Consider the following 8,514-nt stretch of genomic DNA (forward strand, 5'->3'; position numbering starts at 1 on the left):
AAGCAGACGTTCTGTTGGAAGAGATAGGGAATCGCATCAAAGTATGCTGACTAGGGAAAATGTTTGGCGATCTATTCACAACGTTGTTAAACTAAAATTATATCATAAACCTCTCAATTCTGGTCACCGTGCTAAAAGAAGTACCCAAATCTGTTTTTTTCGTTACACCTCGAAGCTTTGGAACTCTCCACCTTCTCTTGTCTTTCCCAATAACTATGACCTGGAACATTCAAAAATGACAGGTGTTTCACTTTCTCCGAAATTCGTAAATACTTTCCCTTGTCTCCTCTTTTCCTCCCCTTTCATAAAGCTTTCTGTATCTCAGTTAAGACCCGGCCTTGATGTGGATTCTTGTGTGTGTGTTTGAAGTCCTTAACGCAAAAGAATGTGAGAGCTGAGCTCGTAGTATGAGAGGCTACAGACTACAAATTTCAACGCCTTGGAAGAGATGAAGAGAGAATGGTAACCTGGCCACAGACCTCAAGGTTCTAAATACGTGGTGAAGTGGATGGCTTTACTCACCATGAGTCAGCACGGGCCGGCCCGGGGTAGGACCCGTAATGTGTCATATCCCTAGTGTGCCAATTGATTCACACCCAACCCAGGTGTTTACCCTCCCCTCAAGGTTAGTCGTGAGATTTGGCTAAAGCTGGTGTGTGTGTGTGTGTGTGTGTGTGTGTGTGTGTGTGCGCGTGTGTGTGTGTGTGTGTGTGTGTGTGTGTGTGTGTCCATACATAAACAGGAGTAAAGACGTGATACCTATATATACAAGGTTAAGAAATGGGGGCAACAAGAGTAAAGATTCTTTCTCCGTAGCATACAAATAGTAAAAAAAAAGAGATATTTAAATCTTAATCACATACACATATCATCATGCACAGACAAACACATGGACTCCTACATACACACCAGACAATAGATCTTCACTCATATGAAGCTTAAGAAAGTGGCAAGACACAAGGAAGAGTTGTAGCATGTTGAGAACGTCTCAAGTTTCTCTTTTCACAGGGAATGGTAATGGTTCACTCCTCATTATGTTCTCTCATCTCTTTTCAGCCTCTTTTAAGGCTGGAATTTGTCTTGATTAAGAATTGATCATGTAGTTTACTTGGTTTGATGTGGATTGTGAGGCTGGTGGTGCACTTAGTCTGATGAGGATTGTGAGGCGGGTGGTGTGTTTGTTTTGATGAGGATTGTGAGGCTATTGGTGTGTTTGTTTTGATGAGGATTGTGAGGCTATTGGTGTGTTTGTTTTGATGAGGATTGTGAGGCTATTGGTGTGTTTGTTTTGATGAGGATTGTGAGGCTGGTGGTGTGCTTGCTCTGATGAGGATTGTGAGACTGGTAGTATATTTTCAGGTGTCATCGTTTCCCTGCTTCTTGGCCTGGATGACGTTTCTCCGCTACAATCCTGTACGCTCATCCACCTCTCCCTCCCACTGTTATCTACCTCTCTCTGTCCAACAACTCTCTCTCCAACAGCTATCTACCTCACTTCCTCCCACAGCTATGTACCTCACTCCCTCAAACAGCTACCTACCTCTATCCCTCCCACGACTATCTACATCATTCCTCCCTGCCTCCTCCCGTCTTATCCTCCATTTTCTTCAAGTCTTTCTATAGAATACTTCTTTCTCCTTTTCCTCCTCCTCTTCATCATTCCATTCCTTCATCTCTACTCTTACTAGCCTTCTCCTCTTCTCTCTCCATTCCTTTTTCATTCCTCTGCTCGCTTCTTTACAATCTCCTCCTTCCCTTCCTTTCCCAGCCTACGTTCCCACCCCTTCATCTGTAACCTGCCCTTCCATCCCACCGTACCTCTTCTTAACATTTCTGCTGTTACCTTCCATCCTAACGTCTTACTCCTCTGGGCACTCCCACTTCCATCATTTCATCTCCCTCCTGCTATATCACCCCTTTCCTTCCCCTTCACGTATCGCATTCTCTTCCCTTTAGGTACCTCCATTCGGCTCAAAAACTCTCCTCCTCCTCCTCCTCCTCCTTATTTTGCTCATCTCCTTCCTGCAAAGGTACCTTCTCTGCCCCTCCTCCTCCTCCTCTCCCATTATTATCCCGTTACCCCAGACTCCCTCCCTCCCACCGGAACGTCACTCCCTCCAGATCCCCTCCTTGACATTCCCTAACCACCACCTCCCGACCACCCACCCCTTCCTTACCACCATTGCCCCTCCCACCTACTACCCACTCATATTCATCCTACGTTTGGACATAGGTACACACAGACAGCCGGTCATGTGGCACCCATGTGAAGTAGATCTCTACTACTGTCTATCTTCCTGGGAATACCAATACTACAGGTCTACCTTGGTGGTATGGATTACATACACAATTACCGTGGTACTTACCTTGACAAGATAGCAGATGGAAGGTATAGGTATGATGTCACAAGACTGTAGTCACACACACACACACACACACACACACACACACACACACACACACACGAGTGAATACAGAAAGCATAACAAAATTTAAAAAGCATATGTACATTTAGTTCAAACAATGATGTGAAACTCCTATGATGTGAAAACTCCCTACCAGTACCGTACATATCAGTAATTACAAGTAATCAACTATATATATATATATATATATATATATATATATATATATATATATATATATATATATATATATATATATATATGTATGTATATGTATACACACACACACACACACACACACATATATATATATATATATATATATATATATATATATATATATATATATATATATATATATATGTGTGTGTGTGTGTGTGTGTGTGTGTGTGTGTGTGTGTGTTTATGTTTATGTGTGCATGCTGCAGTACATGAGTTAATCTATCAATGAATAAACTTCTAATAGGTCTTGCATCCTTGATATCATGTTAACAGTTCCTGACATGGAGCCACAGACTACCCCACCTGTTCTACGTTATATATCGTCGTCTGACACTCGATCGCCAGCTATACGTAAGCGTCGCCTACCATGCGTCTTGAAACCCACACTGGAATTTCCCCAGTAACTTCCCGCCTCCCTTTGTATAGCAGATGACGCCATGCGCCGTGTGTTTGTCTGTTAGGGAGTTACGGCCAGAGTCCGAAGGTCGATAATTCCAGGTGAACCTATGGCCGAGGCTGAAAATCCCAAAGCGGCACCCCCTGCAGGTTGACAGTATAAATGAAGGAGCTCCAGTTGGGACGAGTGGTACAGGTTAGCTTGAGCTCAGACCTACTTCAGGCAGCAGCAAGAAGTCTCCAAGATGAAGCTCGTAAGTATTTTTTGTGCAGGACTTATTCTTGTACAGTTTACCCTTAGATCATCATACGGTCATGAAAACAACAATCATCTTACTTAAAGATATTATGGTGTAGTTAGGATTCCTTGTGGTATCTATAGTATAAGTACTATTCTATAGCAAGTTCTAATGAGCAGTTGATTTCCAAAATCTATCAAAAAAAAAAAAAAAAGAATGTAAGACATTGAAAAGTTATCGTTCAAATCCCCGAATAACGCAGGCATGACGCATTTTGTTTCTTCTTCTTTTTTTTTTAGCAACAACAAATATTCTTAACAGCAAATGGAATTGGCATTCTTACCACGCACCTTCATTATACGAAACTTTCTTTACGTTCATGGACCTTGATGTGCAGTGGTTAAAGTACAATTATATCACTGACTGGCACATGGGTATAACCTCTGTCACTCCTAACCACAAGACGGAGATCATACTGATGAACCTCATAGGAAGAGCAACATCACTAGAAGGTTCTTGTCACAGTACAGTACAGTCGCCACTTGTCCTAGTGGCGCGAGGATGTCACAGTGTCCCTTTGTGTGAGCTCAGGACGTACCGCAGTTTCCTCTGTCGTTGATAGAGATATTTACTCTCTAACTTTCAACCTCCTGTATTGCTCCTGTATGACAAAGTCTACTAAGTTCTGAACCACAGCAAAGGTTCGAGAATTCCCAAAAGCCTAGAACAAATTATGATGTAGAAAACACGACGTTTCCTATGTGTATGTGTGTCAGGCTAAGGGAACTATGGAACTGTATGGTAACATCAGTGGATGATGACAGTGGATGATGACACCAGGAGCTAACAGGTGGCAGCTGATGCAATAAAGATGACAGAGGCGCCACAGACCCCACAGCAGTCTCGCGTACCTGCCCATCGTACCACGGTCTGCCGGGCACATGACGCCTCCGCTCATTGCCGCTGAGTCACCTCCTCACCTTCTTTAGTACTAATGAACGAATTCTATAAGCTGTTCTCCACCGCTCCTTGCTTTTCGTAAAGCTGAATGATATTCAAGGCCTGTGAATTGCAGGTCTGTTGTTCCCTAAGTAATGGCTGATGACAGTGACTGACAGTGTAACAAATAAGCCAAGATTTCGTCTGTATAAATTTGTCAACATTGGTGCCACCACCGCCTTGAGGTAACGCCTGTGCGTGTAGAGTCACTTTTGACGAGGCTGTGCCACTAGGAGTGAAGTCTAGCCAGAGGACTTCTCACTCCGAAGGAGTTCCATCATTGCCCTGCTGGTGGAGCTGCAGGAACTCCTGGAAAAGGGGTCCTGGAGTAGCTCTAGGATGTTTTTAACAAAAGGTGCTCAAGGACAATTCTAGGTAAATGGATACATATCGGAATTACATATCATTTTACAAAATGCTAACGGGTTCCACACTAGATTTATATATGACTTCAGGATGCAGTAATGGATACATATTAGAATTACATATTTTAAGAATATATTAACGTTTACACATTAGATTTGTACATGGTTTTAGGATATAGTAATGGATACATATTAGAATGAGATATTATTTCACATTATGTAGAAGGGTTGCATATAGTAATGGATGTATATTGGAATTACAAATAATTTCACGATATGTAAAGGACTGCATGTTAGATTTACACATTAGTTTGCAGTGATTACGACATATTGGAATACACATTGTTTCACATTAGGTAAAGGGTTGCAGATTAGATCAATGCATCATTTCAGTGTATGGTAATGGACACATATTGGAAACACGCATTAATTCACGGTACGGTAACAATGCTCCTTCATGTGTGTTTTGTGTGCAAACGGATATCTCTCCCCATCTCCCTGCTCCTACGAGAAGAAGACCCGGGCCAATGTATTCTTTAACTAATCGTTACACGTCCCTCTTCACCTAGGTAGCGTTGGTGCTGTCCCTCCTACTGGTGCTGTCAGCTGTCTTCAGCTCCGTCAGTGGCGAACCGGATCCTTTCTTTTTCAAGAAGTTGAAGAAGTTTTATCGTCCAAGGGTCCATGTTGTCCATAGGCCTGTGTACGTGAGTCATGGCCACCACGGCTATCATGGCCACAGAAAGGGGTATGGCTACGGTCGATAGAGACTGCCTCTGATGGCTAGGTCCTTCGAAAGTGTGAGGCCCTTTTCAACTGGTGACGGCAAAGCAAGCATACCATTCAAAAGAAGATTGCCACGGATTTTCCTGGATATTCTTCTCGACGAATCACATCTTTATTATTCCTGTCAAGTGGAGGAAGGCACAGATCCTCAGCTTCCTACGTTCTTCGACCACATCACCACCAGCTGGATGCTAGGGCATGAAAGTCACTGCTTCCCCTGTTGTATGTGGCATGTGTGAGTGTACCGCTAACATTCCTTAGATCCTTACTTTGAAAATATATGATATAAAAAGATCCTTTTCAGTTTTCTGTGACCTAAAAATAAATGTATTTCTAAAATGATCTTATATTCCACTTGACCCAAATCAGTTGCTGAATCAACTGGAATATAACATGCATTAATGTAACAGAATCATTATATTGAAACTAAGTTACATCACAACGGGAAAAAGAACATACCATATGAAACAGATGATGCCTTGTACAAGACGTTGTTTTTGCAAACTATCTCAAGTGTCTCCTAAAGACATGGTATGTGACTGTGAAGAAATCATCAGATAAGCGCTTGGATGAAAACCTTTTAAGGTTGCTATGGCTATGTAAAACGAATGGCATCTGACAGGTGGGTCAAAATCATACATAGCAATGTATCTATGTAGCAGTTAAACGTGTGTGCACACTGAGGAGAAGTATACGTCAGAGGAGATGGCTAGATACAAAGAGATAAGTACTCAGGACATAGGGATATTCAAGATGATATCTCAGGTACGATTAGAAATCGGATGCAAATGTACCTTTTTTTTTTTGTCTGTGTGTGTGTGTGTGTGTGTGTGTGTGTGTGTGTACGGAGGTGGTGTGAATCAATTTTCTGTTCAAATTATAGATATTACCCAAGTAACACTTTTTTTTAAGGATGTAAGAGTAAGACAATGGGTTCGAGTTGATGAAGCGTATGAGTGATTTCAGAAACTTGTCTTTGCCGGATCCATCCCTACCTGAGCTGGGATTGAAATCAAAGATGATAGAAAGGTAAAGAGATGTAGATATTTATCAGGTTCACAAAAGAAAACATCATGGTAGGTTTCCAGTTCCATCTCACTGAGTAGGCGACGTGACTGAATTCTCCAGCATTGGATCAGATTCCATTTCCATCGGTCAGTAACAGGAAAACAGAGGATGTTTCTGACACCATACGTGAAGAGAAATAGGCAGATCCATAATCTTTTAGAAAACGTTCATTGTATAGTCTGAAAATTCTATAACAGGAAGATAGGGAGGAAAATTTGAAGTGTTATTTGCAATAAAAGACAACCCTAACATTGAAGTGATTGTTCTAGTGTGGGTTTCTAGATATTGAAAGATATACTCCGTATGTTCCATTCCCGCAATTGGTCACAAGCAAGAGATATTTACCGCAGGTTTTTAACATTTCTTAGTCGACCGTCACATTTCATGATGAATTTCTGAAAATATGTATGTGTGGTTCCACAGTGTGAAGAATTGTTCCACTGAAAGTTTGTCAAAAGAGCAAACAATATTTGTGTATTTTTCGTGTGTGTGTGCGTGTGTGTGTGTGTGTGTGTGTGTGTGTGTGTGCGCGCGCGTGATTACTATCTATGTGTAATGGGGAGAGTTTTATTCTTGTGTTGCCCCGTCTCTTAACCTTGTACATTCCTATGTACGCATGTATGCACTCAACCCAGCCGAAGCCACGTACCCATTTAGCGACAAGCTCCGCGTAAGGGATGAGCATCTGGATTGGGTGTGAGCCAACTTCCACGCCCAAGATTTGAACCCATGCGGGCCAGTGGTCCGTGGTGATTCATGGCCTGTGGCGATGAACCACTGCACCACAGTGGTGTGTGTGTGTGTGTGTGTGTGTGTGTGTGTGTGTGTGATTACCTATTCATAGTGTGGGGTGGGAGTTTTACGTTTGTGGGTCCCCATATCTTGATCTTCCTCTGACCTCTCTGAAACTCAAGCGCACTCCTAACATCTTTTTTTTTTTTAATGTTGCCTGAGACGTCATGGGCAAGTAAGACCCTAATCAAGACCATCCCATTAACGCAATATATATATATATATATATATATATATATATATATATATATATATATATATATATATATATATATATATATATTCATTTACTTTGCTTTGTCGCTGTCCCCCGCGTTAGCGAGGTAGCGCAAGGAAACAGACGAAAGAATGGCCCAACCCACCCACATACACATGTATATACATACACGTCCACATACGCAAATATACATACCTATACATCTCAACGTAAACATATGTATATACACACACAGACATATACATACATACACATGTACATAATTCATACGGTCTGCCTTTATTCATTCCCATCGCCACCCCGCCACACATGAAATAACAACCCCCTCCCCTCTCATGTGCGCGAGGTAGCACTAGGAAAATAAAACAAAGGCCACATTCGTTCACACTCAGTCTCTAGCTGTCATGTTATAATGCACCGAAACCACAGCTCCCTTTCCACATCCAGGCCCCACAGAACTTTCCATGGTTTACCCCAGACGCTTCACATGCCCTGGTTCAATCCATTGACAGCACGTCGACCCCGGTATACCACATCGTTCCAATTCATTCTATTCCTTGCACGCCTTTCACCCTCCTGCACGTTCAGGCCCCGATCACTCAAAATTTTTTTCACTCCATCTTTCCACCTCCAATTTGGCCTCCCACTTCTCGTTCCCTCCACCTCTGACACATATATCCTCTTTGTCAATCTTCCTCACTCATTCTCTCCATGTGACCAAACCATTTCAAAACACCCTCTTCTGCTCTCTCAGCCATACTCTTTTTATTACCACACATCTCTCTTTCCTTATTATTGCTTACTCGATCAAACCACCTCACACCACATATTGTCCTCAAACATCTCATTTCCAGCACATCCACCCTCCTCCTCAAAACTCTATCTACAGGCCACCCCTCGCAACCATATAACATTGTTGGAACCACTATTCCTTCAAAAATACCCATTTTTGCTTTCCGAGATAATGTTCTCGACTTCCACACATTCTTCAACGCTCCTAGAACTTTCGCCCCTTCCCCCACCCT

General features: G+C 42.3%; 1 long non-coding RNA gene across 1 annotated transcript; it reads left to right on the plus strand.

The window, feature by feature from the left end:
* The first annotated feature begins 610 nt into the window (after window positions 1-610).
* LOC139756008 (uncharacterized) lies at window positions 611-5,706 on the plus strand. The gene is made up of 3 exons (XR_011714242.1): window positions 611-625; window positions 2,901-3,277; window positions 5,196-5,706. It is a non-coding gene; the product is annotated as an uncharacterized lncRNA (long non-coding RNA).
* Window positions 5,707-8,514: the final 2,808 nt, after the last annotated feature.

Source organism: Panulirus ornatus, chromosome 20 (genome assembly GCF_036320965.1).
Source record: "Panulirus ornatus isolate Po-2019 chromosome 20, ASM3632096v1, whole genome shotgun sequence".
In the NCBI taxonomy this organism is placed as follows: domain Eukaryota; kingdom Metazoa; phylum Arthropoda; class Malacostraca; order Decapoda; family Palinuridae; genus Panulirus; species Panulirus ornatus.